Raw genomic sequence first — 17859 nt, 5'->3', positions numbered from 1 at the left:
TTTGTTTTTTTGTTTTACACATAGTTACAGAAAAATTTAGAAAATTAAGATTTAGAAATTAATGAGAAGGGATGTGCAAAAGTGGGTGATGCAATTAAACTTGTATGGTTAATAAATAAATAAATAAATAAATAAATAAATTACATTAGTTAAACCTTTCGTATATAGTAGGGAGATGTAATTAATTACTTGCAACACACGCTGACTGATTTATTCTAATTTTAGCATTGTCGCAGTTTTTTTTTCTTTAACCTTAATCGAGATTTTGTATCTTTAGGTGCATACTTAGATTCAGTTACCTATATCATCGAGTTTTGTTATAAATAATAATTTTGTAATATAATAATTTTAATATAAATGTAGATGAAATATTATATATATATGAGAGAGAGAGAGAGAGAGAGAATGGCAGATGACATTTCAAAGTTCGCTGCAGCCATTATCCGTATTACTATTTACATTAATCTTCACACGTGCTACGCTATTAATATGGGTTGAAAATACAAGTACTGTGCAATTGTCTGATTGTGAGATCTTGCATTTTATAATAAATAAATAAAGAAAGAAAGAAAGAAATAATACTCATTGTAGAAACTTTCTTTCCGTTTACCATTTCACTTCATACATTCCTTCTGGCAATTTTTTTTTTTCTGTATACAAGTTCACACAAAACTATATTTTCTTTTCTTTACTTTTTTTTTTCAATTTAAATGTTTATGTGAAGGAGTTATTTAAGCACTTTCTAACGGCACTGTACTTTCACACTTTCTTGAGGACACTTTCTTTGACATTCTATTGCTTTCTCTTTCATTTACACATCATATCCATAGTACATTGGTGACAACGTGGAATTAATATATGGCATTACAATTGCAAACTTGGATGTCATCCTACCTGATGGTACGACGTAACCATTACACACATAATGTTACGATTATTAGTGTTTGAAAATAAAAGCAAATTCCTGCGATATGTTTTGTTTATGGTCACTGAATTTGTGTCTATAAAATGCTATCATACATAAAATGAGTTAATGGGAACATGAGGAATAAAGAAGAAGAAGATGAAGAAACAAAGTTTAGCACGTATTAACGATTACAAACATATTACAAGAGCATCTGTTGAATTTTTTTTTTTTTTTTTTTTTTAAAGCTGCTTCAGAATAAATCAGATCGCTTCAGATGACCAGTGATGCATATCTGTGACCAATTTTACTGCACGTTTTCTCATTTGGAAGAAATCACGACAATTTTTAAGGATACCTTCATACAATGCTGTACTTGTTCACACTTTTTTTTTTCTTTTTAATGACAAGACGAAAAAAACAACAACTTTAGTGTTTTCTTCATCATCATTTTAAGCTTTATTTGGGTGTTTACCACATATTTGAAGTATTAACACAACACTAAAATCTACATTCCATGGTGTTGCAGAACAATGTCAATATACAGACTTGGATAATAGCTATTCTTATTTTTTTTTTTTAAAAAAAAAAAAGAGAACATTTTAGAATGAAAGCACAAAAAAAAAAAATTCAAAACTTCATTCTAAGTTCATTTTAGCTCATCTCCAACAGAATTAAGTAGGTTGGTTGAGTAAGTCACATAAAATAACACGAAACTTGGTTAGAATGAGGGAGATTGTTTACACACAGTAAAACACAATATACATAATATACATATTGAAGAGAAAAGGAAATGAAATCTTTGAGTTTTACGTCCCACGGTTATGCCGGTTAGGCTAAAGGAGACTGTGATTATGAGAAATGAATGAAATGGTGGAATGAAGAAAGTGGGAAGAAACGGGAGAACCCCGAGAAAACTCACGCACACGGTGTTTGTCCACCACAAAGTTCACTTGGCGGAAGCAGGGTTTGATCCCGGAACCCCATGCACCAGAGGTGAACGCTCTACCACTGAGCCACCGTGGCCCTGAAGAGAAAAGGAGTAGAGCTAAAACAATACTCAACGATTACCACAATCAACGATTTAAGAAAATGCTGTACTTTGTAACCGCAGCATTTTGTTGTCGCTGGGTTCTAAAGAAACGTGCAATACATACATAGTTACATGAAAGGTACAATGGCTACGTTTTGCGATGAGGTATATAAACATCACAGGAAAAGAAATAAAATAACTATAGCTTTTATTTAAATTTCCGAAAGAAGAAATTTTCAATAAATCAAGGTAATTAAGGATACCTCGATACAAATGAATGAGAAATATAACGGCCTATAGTTTCTTTATCAACCAACAAAATTATTTGAAATCGAAAAAAAAATGTAATTTTCAGAATCTTGACTCCATTTAACTTATTCATAAAGAAGTAATTAATCTTGCAGTCATTGGTGCAATGACACTTGAGTATGTTTATATACTTTAATATTAACCAAACATCTTCATATACTATAGCTTTAACCAATATTAATATTCTTCGATGACGTTTCCGTGTTTTACTGTCTTAAATATTTACGAGTAGGTTATGTCGTTATTTATTATTTTAATCTCGAGCAGCATGTACACTCATGTAGAAAATTATTGTCACATGTCTATAAATATGTTGTTGTAGGGAATATAATTTGATAACGAATTCGCCAGGATTTTTTTTATAATGCTAGTATGTGTATAATCGGCAAGGGCATGTATGTGCGAATTTCACGTCAAAAGATCAGTAAATAAGAACAATAAAACTAAAACAAAACTTTCTTGTCCATTTAGCAACATTTTGTTTCACTCATTCTAATTTTCGTATTTATAATTCTTTTGTTACGAAATTTACCACAAATATACATTTACCGAGGTGTATATACATAGATAGTGTCAGTGTTAAAAGAAAGCTGTAAAATCATTATCAAGTTATATTCTTCCAAGAAGACACTTATAGATATGCGACAATCATTTTGGACATGAGTGTACCTTTAGATTATGTGAATAGTATATTTAAAAAAAAAAAAGAGAGAGAGAAAATTATTGAAAATGACACGTTGAAGACAACTGCATTGAATAATTCGAATTACAGGTTTCTGCAGCTAATATTAGGATAAAATTATACCATCCATATACTGATCGTCACGCGGGATTCTATTATTCGATTGAAGGGTTTTAACATTCTTATTCATAACGATGAAGCTTGGATCTACAGTTTAACGTAGGATCCCAACTCCTTACCGAAAATCGAACCTTCCCCTCCTCTCTCCTCCCCCACATCAAAAGAAATTGTTTCTTCTGTTCAAGATCTGTCTTTGAACTTCACGCTCTAAGCATAATACCTTGAGGATATCCTCAAAATACTGTATTTAAAATCTATATAACTATCTTGTGAGCCTTGTAAAAGTATATCTAAATTTCAGAGTTCATATCAGAAGAAGACTATTCGAAACATATGTAAGCTAGATACTAATTTTCTGGCATCATTACTTTTTTCTTCCTAAACCATATTTCTGTCAAAACATGATAAATTTATCAAGAGCCGACAGAATAATATAGGTGTATATATTGGTGGGGGAGACAATACTAGTTTCTTAAGAGTCAAATTACAATTACTGACCAACTGCAGCGGTCTACAGTAAGTTTTTTTTCCCCCATACTACTCACTAGAACTTAAATTCCGATTATGCACGTTGGAACTGACCTTCTCAAAGTAATCAGATCTTAAACATTTTAGAAATACAGATGACACATGTTTTTCAATCATTCTTACTGTAAGGGATGACCGTAACTCTTCCCCTTCCACTGCATATTTTGTTTGCACTTAGCATGGCAACATGTGTCATTGACTTTTGTGACTATATGTATGTGTGCGTGTTGTGACCGGCGACGCCTTGTGGATCAAATGTGTACATTGTGATACGCGATCTTTGGCTTGTGTACCGACAAACTTGTGGGTACAGTACAATATCCATCCACAAAGGACAATATGACCCTTGTTTCTTCAGAAGAATGCTGTCTACAAACATTAAGAGGAGAGGAAAGGAAAGGGGCTTTGTCCCACAAACTATACCCAAGATTCCATGAATATCAAATACGGTGAAGACCATTTATCATGATTTGTTGTTAACGGAAGACAATGTATGTTTACTCGACAATTTACTTGAGCTTGTTTTTCCAATCGTCATATCGTCTGGATCAACCAAGTTTCCTTAACGGAGCCTTAAAGAGTCTCTATTTTTTCCCTTTCGTTCTGAAGGCATCAACTCGTAAACTTAGATAGTTCAGTGGACACTACCTCCCAAATACACATATGAAGAAATTAGACTTTAAGATGTACAGAATAATGTATTATAATATTTGCGTTTACGAACAACCTCTTCCATATTGGTACAAGACAAGTTTTAACATACATGAAAACAATTACCCATTTAGTACGTTGAAAAATTGATCATTGGTGCTACCACCGACGTGAAAAAATAACATCTGGCTAATATTTCTTTTCAAGCTGTCTTTTTAAGCTCGACGTCAAATAAGTTACAATTTCCATTAGAACTGATTTGAAACAGAGTATATTCATGTCCTTTGGTAAGATAAGTCGTTATTCATTCATATTATTCCCTGTGCTTATACTATATAGAGAAAACATTTCTTCGTAATATGGAAAACTAAGAACTTGATCCACTTATTTAAAACTAGTGTTATGTTGCATAATGAGTGGCAGAGTGGTAAAGCGCCGATTTCTTTGTAAATATGGGGGGGGGGTGAGTATTCAGATGCAGAAGGCATATATATATATATAAGATTTTAAGACAAATTGCACTCAAATTATGCCAAATATTGTATATTCATAAATACAATAGGGGTCCCACATGAGCTTTGGGGGGGGGGGGCGTGCCCCCCGGATCGGTGCCCTTGCAGAGTGGTAAGCATGTTTGCACAATATGGTCAAGGATTTGATTCTCGTCGAGGATTTGGTTCCCGTGCCATAATTCGAAAATGTATTGAAAAATTAAAGGGATTATATTTCTAATAAGCTAAATAAAAAATCATATTCACGGAGAAATTAAATGACGACTAAAAGCAGAGAATTCGTGTTACTATTCGGTTCAAAATCTCTTGTCGTCGCGAATTCTGTCGAGGAATTTGAAACTTAAAATATACAAAACGATAATCATGCCTGTTGTTCTGTATGGCTGCGAAACATGGTCACTTACTCTGAGGGAAGAACATAGACTGAAAGTATTTGAGAACAAGATCCTGAGACGAATATTCGGACCCAAGAGGAACGGGAATGGGGAATGGCGGAAACTTCATAACGAGGAACTACATAATTTATATGGTTTACCCAACATTGTTAGGGTCGTCAAGTCTAGGAGGCTTAGATGGGCGGGTCATGTAGCTAGAATGGAAGCAAGTAGAGACGCTTTCAAAGTCTTGACTGGAAGACCAACCGGAAAACGACCATTAGGAAGACCTAGGCGCAGATGGGAGGACAATATTAAGATGGATCTCGCAGAGATTGGAATACAGAGTAGAAACTGGATGCAATTAGCTAAGGATAGAAGTCAATGGAGAGCTTTTGTGAACGCGGCATTGAACCTCCGGGTTCCATAGGCCATAGAGTTAGTTAGTTAAATAAAAAAATAATTGATTAAATTAAACTTCCGGTAAGCTCCTGATAACTTCAAAATTAATCTATTAACATTAAATATGAAAGTTTTCCCTATAATATAATGAAAATTGTTTTGAGTTATACAAATTGGTGTAAATTTTAATGGATAAAATTTAGTGCACAGAAAAATTAATTATGAAAAGTTGCTGTTTTCAGACTAAACTGATGATAGTGATAAAGTTTAAGCAAATAATGACAACAATGTATTTCTAATATAATTTTTTTGGACATCTGTTAGTTCTACAAGGAACATAGTTTTCAGAATATATGCACCAACAAATTGTTGCAGAAGATCCATTTTACATTGTTTTCGTGAAAAAATTCGGATTGATTTGTTAATCTTGCGAAATTTAACGATTATTAAATGAAAATTTCTGAAAAAATTAATTTATTAAATTCAAAATTTACGAAATTTTTAATTGATTAATCGTCATTTTTCAAAAACATTCAATTACAAACGTGGAGCTAACTCATCCAAACTGATGGAAGGCAAAATGGAGAAGAGCAGATAATATAAACCAGTGTTTAAAACGAAGTTATTATAGAACAGATATATTAAAATATGTCTAACCTTAAAGAGGTATACAAAAATTACATTGCCTTTATCTGTCGCGTGATCAAGACAAACAGTCTGAAACGAATTTTTGAAATAATAGCCTATTACTTGGGTCAAATTGGGTATTTAACTTCGATAATCAATTGTTCACATCTTGAGACAATTGATCCAAGTTTCCATTGAATAGAATGGTGAAACAGTAAACCCCTTGAATGTTAGATAACCCACACATCATAGCTGTAATAAACAGTTGCAGCCTCCAAGGCATATTCTGTTTACATAGGTATAGCCTTTCTTTAGTTATTTTCTTTCATAAACCTTATTCTTTGCGTGCAGAGAACGAAGATCCTGTTTCTATGGAATGTGAAGTAAATTTCTCCTGGTGACAATACGTGTGGTCTGGATCTCATATTAATGCTTTCCCAGTTTAATTTTTGTAAAGCAAACCATGGACAACTTAGTCGATAATGACAAGTCTGGTAGTTTCCTAAGGAAAGTTAACTTTCTATTATAGATATAATCTATATTTTGAAAAAGTGAATCCTCTTTACGTAAAATAAATTTAATATTTTAAATGTTCGAGGAATGAAATTTCTAGTTTTGCATCACATGTTTACGCCCTTTAAAGAAAAAATGAAATTTTGAGTTTTACGTCCCACGGTTATGCCGGTTAGGCTAAAGGAGACGGTGATAATGAGTAATGAATGAAATGGTGGAATGAAGAAAGTGGGAGGAAACGGGAGCACCCCGAGAAAACCCACGCACACGGTGTTTGTCCACCACAAAGTTCACTTGGCGGGAGCAGGGTTTGAACCCGAGACCCCTAGTACCAGAGGTGAACGCTCTACCACTGAGCCACCGCGGTCCCCTCGCCCTTTAAAGAGATGGATGATTAATTGCAGTGAATGGTTATAAAAAAAATTGGTTAAATGAAAATATGGGAGAAAACGGGAGAACTCCAAGAAAACCCATGAAAACGATGTTGTCTACCATTAACTCCTGTGATCAGAGATCAAACTAGGAATTCCAAGCACTAGAAGTGATCTCTCTATCACGGATTCACTGTGCACCTCTTAGAAATGTCTAAGAGTAATTAATACTTTGAACATTTGACAATAAAATACTCAATATATACAGAAAAGTATTCTAATCGTCACGGATTGAAAAGCTAATTTTACAGCTATTACTTGCTGCTTCTCTCTCTTTTTTAATTTTGAGTATATAAAGCGGCCTACATTGAAAGTTGTTGAACTCCATTCAAATCGTTTAAGAAATTATAGAGGACCTAGTACCAGTTCTATCTAAATATCTGTTTGTGCGAACCATATCATGTCTACACAACGAATTTCCAAGGTATGCATTGGTAACTCCTGAAAGTCCATGTAGAACTCGATTCCCAGGTAGCTACAACAAATTTCCAAGGAATGCGATTGGTGACTCCTGAAAGTCCTTGTGAAACTATTCCCAGGTAGCTTCTTTCTAAAAGGATATGAACCTAACGAATTAGAAGTCTACAAGTTAAAACAGCGATGAATGTTATATATATAAATCAAAACTCAAACTTTGAGTTACAAGTGAAAATGAAATGAAATATTTTGATTTAATGTTCCATGATTATGAGCTTTAGGCTAAGGAAGACTGTGTCGTTTTGAGTAACAAATGTTTTGCTAACTTTTAAGATTTGGTTCGCTGTGAAGACACATTGATAACTAAACTTCACCAATATTTTTCTAAAGAGATACAATAAAGTCATGACATGGTGATTTGCAGCGAAGCATTTAAAAAAAAAAAAAAAAAAAAAAAAAATGATGTTCACAGTTTGATGTCAATGGACTGACTACGAAAAGTGAAGCTCCGCAAACGCGTTTTTAAACTGTTGGTGTTGACATTTCATGCATGCTAACTTAATACATTCAGCTGTTATTCATTTTTTTTAAATCCTCTCTTTCTTTCTTTCTTGCAGTAGCACGTGTGTGCTTTAGAGCTTTCGACCCACACGAGTTATTCGTCGTCACTCGACACTTGTAATCCACTTTTCATTTACGAAAAAAAAAAAAAAAAAAAAAATCGAAGAAAGAGAGACAAACACCTCCTGCAGCGAAAAGGCATCCATCTGCACAAAAGTCGCGTGCGGCGTTTTAATAATAATCACGATTTAAGAAAAGAAAAAAAAAATCTTGCGGATACTACAATTGACAAAAACAAATCATAGACAATATACGAATAAAGAACAACAAACTCATTTATAAAAGTATTACTTGTAAACTAGAGTTCCGTGATATTTCAACATAATCTATTGATATCGAAAAATTTTACTGATCAATATATCGCTATTTTCAATATTGCCATGTTTCAAAATTTTCTTATAAAAACTTTGTTATATTTGGTGATGCCCTACACACGAACCAATAGTTGAATTTTTCAGTGGTTGAATAACCGAACAGTACTTTTGTTAGCTTGGTCGATCCTTTTTACTTCCGCTTGACGATAGGAAAGAAGAGAGTATCGTGGTCGTGAAAAAGTCTAATTTGAATTTTCAATGGCCCTTACGTACCGAAAAGGTGATTTTTGGATGTTTGGCCGTGTGTTTATTCCGATGTATTTACATTTAGGGCTATGTGATATTTCAATATATCGAGCGATCAATATTTTCAGTGTGGGGAATTCCTTCAGTTAATATCCTTTAAAGAAAACAACCCCTTACTAAAAACTAACGGGGAAGGTGAATAAAAGTATACTATTGTCAGAAACTTGAAAATTACCGTCATTCATATATAGTGCTATTTAACATGTAAGCCTAATTAAGGCATGAACTAGCGGTTAACGGTATCCCTAATCTTACATATTTTACTATTTATGGTTGTTCAAATATGTTGTCACATGTGCTGAGTTCCTTTTTACTTGTTTTACGCTTCCCCCCCCCCCCATGATTGTTATGATTTTGCATCCTGATTGTAATTCCTTTTAAACCTTAAATATATATTATACAAATATATAAAAACTGATTATGTTACATTTAGCGACGACATTATAACTCTTGTATGTGTGTTGAAACTGATAACCTAAAATACTTTCGCAACTGAACTAAAAATATTTGTTTAGTTTCACTTATACGCGGCGGTTATCAGTGTGGTATATACAGAAAATGAATTCTTCGACAATGACATTTTAAACAAAAACACGTCGAAATTTATTTTATTTACAAGAGCAAATGTGAAAGTTTATCAGTCAGAATATTATTTAAATACGTACTTAATAGCAAGAGAAATAAATACGATTTTTTTTAAAAAAATCTTATCAGAAATATTTAATCATCTTGCTTTACATGTCATAAAAAAGCCTCTTAATTGCTATTCCAACAGCTAGAACAATATAATGAATTCATTAAATTACATTTTTATACAAACGCCAGTCCGTTATCTGTGGAATTACTCCCTTTTCAACACGCTGCTATTCGTAAAAGCATGACTTTCTCACCTCTCATATTTTCCGCTGTTTGAACCGTTCCTACTGGTTGATTTTTCACCTACACTTTAAAACAACAGCTGACGACTTTAATCGTTGCCTGAATAAAAATTAATTTCTTCGTCCCAATAACAGAGCGGCAATTTTATCAAGTATGACAATATGACTTAATTAGAAGCAGAAAAACCAGTTTGTTTTTGAAAAATATTAATGTGATGAGCCGCTATACAAAGATTTTTTATTGTTATTGTTTTACTAAAAGAAGATAATGATGAGAAAGTGCAGCTGGGATCTTGTTAAACACTAAATTTATGAGTCTCTGTTGGATGTTTACAGTAAGTGCTTAGTTTCAATGTTGTGTTAAATATCATTAAGAGTTGATACAGTTTTGTTATGGGAAAGTATTAAGTATGTTAACATCATTATAAAACCATTTTTATTCTCTTGCATTCATTTCTGGTATCTATCTTTATAACTTTGTTTTGCATATGGAAACAAAGAATAATTTCCCTGTTCTGTCCAGTGCAACGAAAACAAGTGATTCCAGAATATACCAGTTAAGAATGCTCCTAGAGAGCATTGCCAGAACGAACTTAAAACAGAAATATTTTTTCTTACTAACTTCTATAGGCTTTATACCAACTCTTCTATGTACTTTATTATTATACTCATTAAACAATTCTTGCAATATATCTATCCATTTTTAATTTCCTTGAATACTATTTCTTTTTCCCACATGTTCTGTTTACGAGTTCTGTTAAAACGTCCTATGATATATTGTTTTACGAAGACACGCTCAAAGTGTAAAAATTCGCAAATAAGACATCCATACAAACACAGGCATAAAGAATTCAGTAACGAACTTTCTAAGTTCGTTGAACATACAGCATATTAAAAGCAAGAAGAATATCTGTGAACTATAATTCTTGCTTCATAATAAAACGAAAGAAATTCTATATTACGAGCCACCGTTTAAGGCTTTTGGAAGGCGAAGTCTGCTTTTAAATGCTGATAAGCAAAGAGTGCTTGACAGTTCCGCTATCTCAGAACAATCTGCTATATGCACTATCAGCTAATGTGATTGATTTTGGTTTATGTTCTTACGCAACCTGATGATGTGAGGGCAAAAATGTTTAACTTCGCATTTCATGACTTGGGGTTAACAACTGAGCGGGCGCAAGCTCAGTCCCAGTCCCATTGAGATTAATGAGCGCGAGCTCAAGTGAACTTAAGCCCCATTGAGTGCAGAGATTAGGTTTGTAGTGGGAAATAACTGTACGGGTATACGGGCAAAATCTCGCGGCCGAAACATCGCCGCCCAAAACCTCGCGGGACAAAATCTCGCCGGGCCAAAACCTCGCCGTGCCAAAACCTCGCCGTGCCAAAACCTCGCCGCGAATGAAACTTTTCTTTAAAATTTACCCAATGTGTTTCCTAATATGCAATTCCACATTACAAATAATAATAATAATAATAATACTAATAATAATAATAATAATAACATACAAAACATCGTGTGCGTGGGCTTTCTCGGGTTATTCCCGTTTCCTCCCACTTTCTTTATTCGATCATTTCCTTCATCCTGGTCATCTACGTCTTCTTTAACCTATAGGACATAATCAAGGGACGTCGTAAAAACTCATATATTGTTTCATATTTTCATAAATATTATTAGATTTTTGTTAAAATTTTAAGTTTTTGGATGTTCCAAAGTTCACGAAACTAACCTCGTTAGTTGTCATTACTTTCCTTATGCAGACTTTCTTTCCCAATAACCAGTTTAAAAACATCCTGTCGCCCTACCTTCACATTGAAATCCTCTAATACAGAAATAGAATTTTCATATGGTATCGCGGGACTTGGTCAAATACCCGTGATACTTCTTCTGAAACAGCGTCTTTTATACAGTCATCCTTATCATCTGTTGGAACATTTACATTTTGGTCAGGCGAGATTTTGGGTATGGCGATATTTTGGGGCGCGAGGTTTTGGCCCGGCGAGTTTTGGTCCGCGAGGTTTTGGGTGGCGAGGTTTTGGCCAGGCGAGGTTTTGGCCCGCGACGTTTTGGGCGGCGAGGTTTTGGCCAGGTGGGGTTTTGGCCCGGCGAGGTTTTGGCCAGGCGAGGTTTCGGCCTGGCGAGATTTTGGGCCGCGAGGTTTCGGCCTGGCGAGATTTTGGGCCGCGAGGTTTTGGCCAGGCGAGGTTTTGGTCCGCGAGGTTCTGGCCGCGAGGTTTTGTACCCAAACCAACTGTACGATGTGCACAGCATATCACCCACAATAAACATTCTATTACTGTATTTAGGAAAAAATACAGTAACTACTGCTTTTTATTGTATTCAGCATGTTAAAATAAATGCTATTGCAAATTTTCGGAACTCGACAGCCATATGTTCGTCAGAAAAGAATACTTAAAATTTCACACAATGGAAGATAACGTTCATTCATATAGTTTCTAACTGGAATCTATAGGTACAATCTATACCTCATGTTAATTGGCACAGTTTTTAACATCTTGTATACATAAAAATTTCACTTTATTGATACTACCAAAAACTTAAATAATTAAATTACTTAGCTATTCTTTATTTAAACTAGTTGTAAATCTGCAAATTGGCTGCACAGTTTAACAACACCCGATAATGGAAGTAGTGGCATCTATTAAGGTCAGCTAGGCAAGTGATAGCGCAGATAGCGACAATTTTAGCCGGACTGTTTATTAATTGGATTAGAATGACATCCCACAAATAGACGTTTGCTCTTCATTATTAGGGTTCACATTGTAACGGAATATTCTCACATAGGATGCAGTTTTAAGAGTTAGCATTTTAGGTTATGTACGAGGAGAGACTCAAAAGAAACCGAAATTTTGTTCTAAAAAAGTTTTCTTTTTTTACAAAATTCTTTCAGTCTCCTTCAAAGTACTCTCCATTAAATGCAATTAATTTCCCTAGTCTTCCTTCTCACTATTTGAAGCACCTCTGGAACTCTTGAACTTTTATATCTTCCAGTGCACTATGTAAAATTCTTTTTACAGCCTCTATACCATCAAAACACTTTCCTTTTAGACTTTGGAAACTCATTACGTTGGTCAAAAAGTTTGGATCATTTTCAAACTGATTTTTCAAGTCCTGACTAATTCAGACCAATGTTTTCGAGCCTGTGTGAGCAGACGAGAAACAAATTTAGCGACAACCGTCTCATTTGCAAAACCTCACGCTGGCACGAGCTCCAACTCACTCCTGTCAGTTTTGAAATATCAACGATCATGAAACGACAATCCTCGATTTTTTGGCAGATCTTTTTAATGTTTTCGTCGTTTCGAAGTGTTGAAGAGCACCCAGAACGAGCATGATCTTCAACACTCATCTCACCAGACTCAACATATCCAAACCACTCAAAAAAAAATTGTGCGCGGTTCATGTATCCTTCTTGAAAGCTTGTTGAAGCATTTGGTAAGTTTTCGTTTCCGATTTTCCAAGTAGAAAGCAAAATTTCAAAGACTCTCTTTCTTTGAATCTGCCATAACGATTTCGCGGCGGCAAACGAGAACAGTTGAAAAAAAAAAAAAAACAATAATACGATCAAACGTTAATTTCCTACGGAAACGCAGCTTGGCCAACTGATTTGAGAAGGTTTCTACTAGACCCACCTAGCGGGCGAACTCTTTACTACGCCTAGGAACGGCGGCGCTCTTTCAATCCGGTTTCTTTTGGATCTTCCCTTGTATTTAAGTTGAAGGAAACTATAGATCACATGAATAGTTACGAAAGTTTCTAAAATAACGACGTAAGAGAAAACGGAAGTAAGCATCAAGAAAACTCATGAACATCCTGTTTTATCACAAAACCTACATTAGACAAACTAGTATTCGAACATGCGATCCAGATGAGAGTGCTGACTGAGCCAGTGAGATCCTGTGATCTCCTTTAATAAATTTGGTAGAGTAGTTTATTATGTATGTGAACCACTTTGCTAGGCTCTTCATGACATGAACAACTTGCAGGCCCAGGAGCTATCACGTGACCTTAATGGTTTTCTTCTCTCGTCTTGTATTCTAACGCGTGTCTTTCTTGGAGCAGAGTTGAATGCCTTCACTATGTGTGTATGTATGCAGACATGCAAGCATACGGCAGGGAGAAGGAAACGAGAAATGAGAGCGGAGTGTATGAATTACGTAAGTGTTTTAACATTAGACATAAACGACGCGTGGTGAACGTGTAAATAAAAATTAAGAAGGCGGAGTTCAGTAAGAGAACTTGTCTGTTGCTGTCTTAAAAACATGATCAGATGAAGAACCAAGTTGTGTGTTACTTCTTCCACGGACCATATAATTACAGTAGGAGAGATCGAAAGCGCTTTCTCATTTCGACTGACTCGATTATATTTCCTTTTAACGCATCTCAATTGCAGCAGAAGCACTTCCTTCGTGTTTGCTATTCTAATGTAACAGATTATTTAATGCATCCCTGCAAGGATTTTGTTTGATATTTCTCCAGGCTGCTTATTCGCGAAGTAAATGCATCTTGATAGGTGAATGCTACTGAATTTTTGTATTACTGTGCATATAGTTACAATATTTGTGTATTTCTTATCATAGTAGCTTTTGTATTTCTGAGTTCCTGTTTGAAATAACCATAAAACGCTACATATCAGTATTCCTTGTTCGATAATTTGAGAAAATAACATGCTTGATCTGACGGGAAAAAAAAAATCACAAAACACCAAAATGGTTAGTAAACATTTTTTTTTTTTTTTTCAAGAAAGGGCTTCCTTGTATATTTAAAATCAGTGGTATCACATAATAAGCTTAAAAAAAACAAATACACAATAACAACGCTTATAAAACAGGGTACAGGGTTTTATAAAATGCACAAATAATAATAATAATAATATGTGGTTTTAATATACGAAATGGGGCAGATTATAAAGTGGTTTGCTATTATCCATTCCAATTAATGGCGCCCAATCATTTTTCATACCATTCTATCAAAAAAAAAATGTTCTTTTCTATACATTTTAATTTTTTTTTAAATATTTTACTATTACTTACTTACTTTTAATAATAAAAAGTAAAAAATATAAAAGATATTTCTACATTCAATCGCTTCTTGCGGTCTATCACAAACATATCCTTCATATTATACTATGCATACCAACTTCACGGTATTTTTGGTTGCATAATGAAACAGAATATAGAGTTATTAGACAGCAAGTAAAACTAGAAGCTATAACTATACATATATAGAACATTTAATTTCCTCTTTTTGGGTAGAGGGACTTCTCACAATGAGGTCGGCCACCACATTGGACTTTTACGTGACGTCTCTATTCTTTAAGTTATGAAAATTTATAAAATAGCTTAGGTTCCGTGAGCAACATTACTTTCACTTTATCTTCGCTCCCGATAAATACTGTGTTGTTAAGGAAAATAAACGACTCTCTTGAGATTTCCGTTAATTCTTACTAAATTAAGAAGAAACCAACTAGGCCTACCGAAATTCATGCCTGACTTCTGATGTTCTAATAGCAAGCTTATCAAGAAAGAGAGATTCATATATGTACGTACATATAAGACCACCTACACATCTAATGGCTTACTATTCCGTAATACTCTACACATCACGAGTTTATTCAGTTCACATGAAAGCTGACATTTAAAGGTAATTTGTTTACGCTTGTTTTCAATCGCATTTGAACTTTGATGTGTTTTGTTATTATCATACATTACAGCGATCATTACTGTAATTTTTAAGGAAAGAAGTCACATTTTTATCTCAGTGTTTTTGACTTATCGAAACAGCTGCACACACACAGAGAATATTAACATATGAAAGAAAAAAAAGACTGATTACAAGTTGAAATCATCCCACACGCATATACATGAGTGCAATGTAATGTCAAGTACCGCTCGAGGTGAACTCGTCGTGTTCCTGCCCTACATCTCGTTCTTTCTTCGTGGACACCAATGCTGCACATCGCCTGCGGTGCACATTACACCTAGTGACCCACATGATACATGGTAACGTTCCTCTACTCAGGATGAGACACACATGATACATGTTCCGAGGACTGAAGTGAATCTGAGAGACTATGATGAATTAAGATATTTACATACAGATCATATTTTATTTGCATTAAAAAGTGTTTTTTTCAAGAGTTTCATCAACGTGTTTTCACTCAGCACAAGTATGATAGATCTGAAGGTCTATTCTTATGTACTAGTTTTGTCGCCACATATTTTTAAACACCAAAGACAAATAATAACGAAGAGTACACACTTCTATGACCTTCAATACACTCAACATTCAATTAATAGATAGTTGAAATTGTATAGGTAGCTTGTTTCTCTTTATGTATGTTATGTTCATAGTATCGAAAGCCTGCAAAAACCATATTGTATTTGTATTTTCATGACATCTGCTTTCCTCTAATACCAAAGGAACTTGCAGAGCTGCTGCCACGGGTATATGGTACCAACAACTATAAGAAATATGTTCCCTAATGTATTCTTTTAAAATATTACTTGGATTGGTACTGTCAAAGGGATTCAAGTATTTTTTTTTTCTGATATTAGAACATCCAATTCGAATCTGTTATTCGAATATTACAAACTGTTATTCAATTCCGAAAACTTAATTATTTAAATCATTCAAAAACTTCCATTATCATTCAAAGGATCCGTTATTCGAATATATATAAAATCATTAGGAGTGCACGCAATACGACGTTTGTATCTCAATAAAATATAATTTGCCTTTACTTACTGAATTATTCTCTTCGTATTTTGTAATCCATCCAATATATTAACGCCGTACCTGGATTTCTCGATTCCCTTACATTCTCTCTTCACAACAAAAGCATTGTTATGTTCACAGTGAAAGTCTCTCACAAAATAATCACACACTATGATATGAACAGTCGTTGTGTTTCAGTATTTACATTGCATGTTTGTCATATGTCGTACAAAACTTCTCTCCACGAATAACAAACATATGTATGTGAAACATACATCGCGCTAACTGTTAAGTTAGCTCTAATAGATAATGCACAAACTGTATGTTAATAAGCATTTGCAGTTATAATTTGATTTGAACCATTCAAATAATGTTATTACATGTTAAATAATGAAAAGGGAAAGTTGGTTCTTCACTTAAAAAAAAAAAAATCTTCATACTATTGTTCAAGCAATACGTATGCATTTGCATATTCTTTTTCTTTCGCTGGGTGTCATAAATGTCTGGAACAACATTATCGTATAAGAAGCGAAAATGAGCCTTTATTTAAGTAGAATACTTTCGTAGTGTTGTTAATGAAACTGGCGTAAGTAATTGGTGGAATTTCGAGAGTCGAAAAAAAAACGCTAGGAAAATTCAATTATAAACACTTAAGTACAATTGATTACAAAACAGGTTCAAAATAGACATTCCTTTAAAAAAAAAAATCTCACTTCTGACATTTCTATATTGACACCAATACTGAGATTATTTGAGTTCTCACTATTTTCTTCACAACCTTCCCCGCTCGCCTAGTTCTTTCTTGGTGTATGGGGTCCCGGGTTTGATTCCCAGTGGGAGAGTAAAAAATTTGAACTCATTCTGGTGGTTCGGATTCCACTTTAAACTGTCGATACACGTCTCAGATAGCCTTGGTCCTGAAAACCAACGCTAAACTCCAACCGAAACAACCTATTTTGTAACTTTTCCCGCCAAACTGTAAAACCAATAAATATGGTATAATGTTAAGATTAATTTTTCTACTTCTACAGTTATTTAGAAACCTATTATTGAAAAGGTGTCCCCTGAGTAGTTCCATGGTCATGCTCTGTAGGCTAAAGAAGACGGATGGTAAATAAAAGTGAATGATTCTGAAAGTAATTGATGAAATTAGAAGGTGAGAGGAAATGGAGGACCCCCTGAAAAGCGCGGATACAATGTTGTCCACCACAAATTCACTTGGTCTAGGATGTGAAAGGAATTAACTGAAAATCTTTCCGTTTTACTCCCATGATTATGCTGGCTAGGCTAAAGGAGACGGTGACGAGGAGAAATGAATGAAATGGTGGAATGAAGACAGTGGGAAGAAACGAGAGAGCCCAGAGAAAATCCAACAAGGTATTTGTCCACCACAGAACTTACTTGGCGCGAGCTGGGATCGAACCAAGGACCCAATGCACTAGAAGTGAAGGAGCTACCACTTTGAGCCAGCGTTGCCCCTAGGAACTGATTGAATGAAAAT

At 34.5% G+C, this 17859-nt stretch overlaps 1 protein-coding gene across 1 annotated transcript in view; it reads right to left on the bottom strand.

Annotated features, from left to right (window-relative positions):
- The window catches only part of Sema5c (Semaphorin 5c), a 157993-nt gene that overhangs the window by 105611 nt on the left and 34523 nt on the right, over positions 1 to 17859 (bottom strand). The gene's annotated exons all lie outside the window — the stretch shown is intronic.

Source organism: Thermobia domestica, chromosome 13 (genome assembly GCF_964235325.1).
Source record: "Thermobia domestica chromosome 13, izTheDome1.hap1.1, whole genome shotgun sequence".
NCBI lineage: Eukaryota > Metazoa > Arthropoda > Insecta > Zygentoma > Lepismatidae > Thermobia > Thermobia domestica.
This window is presented reverse-complemented; position numbering and strand designations above follow the sequence as displayed.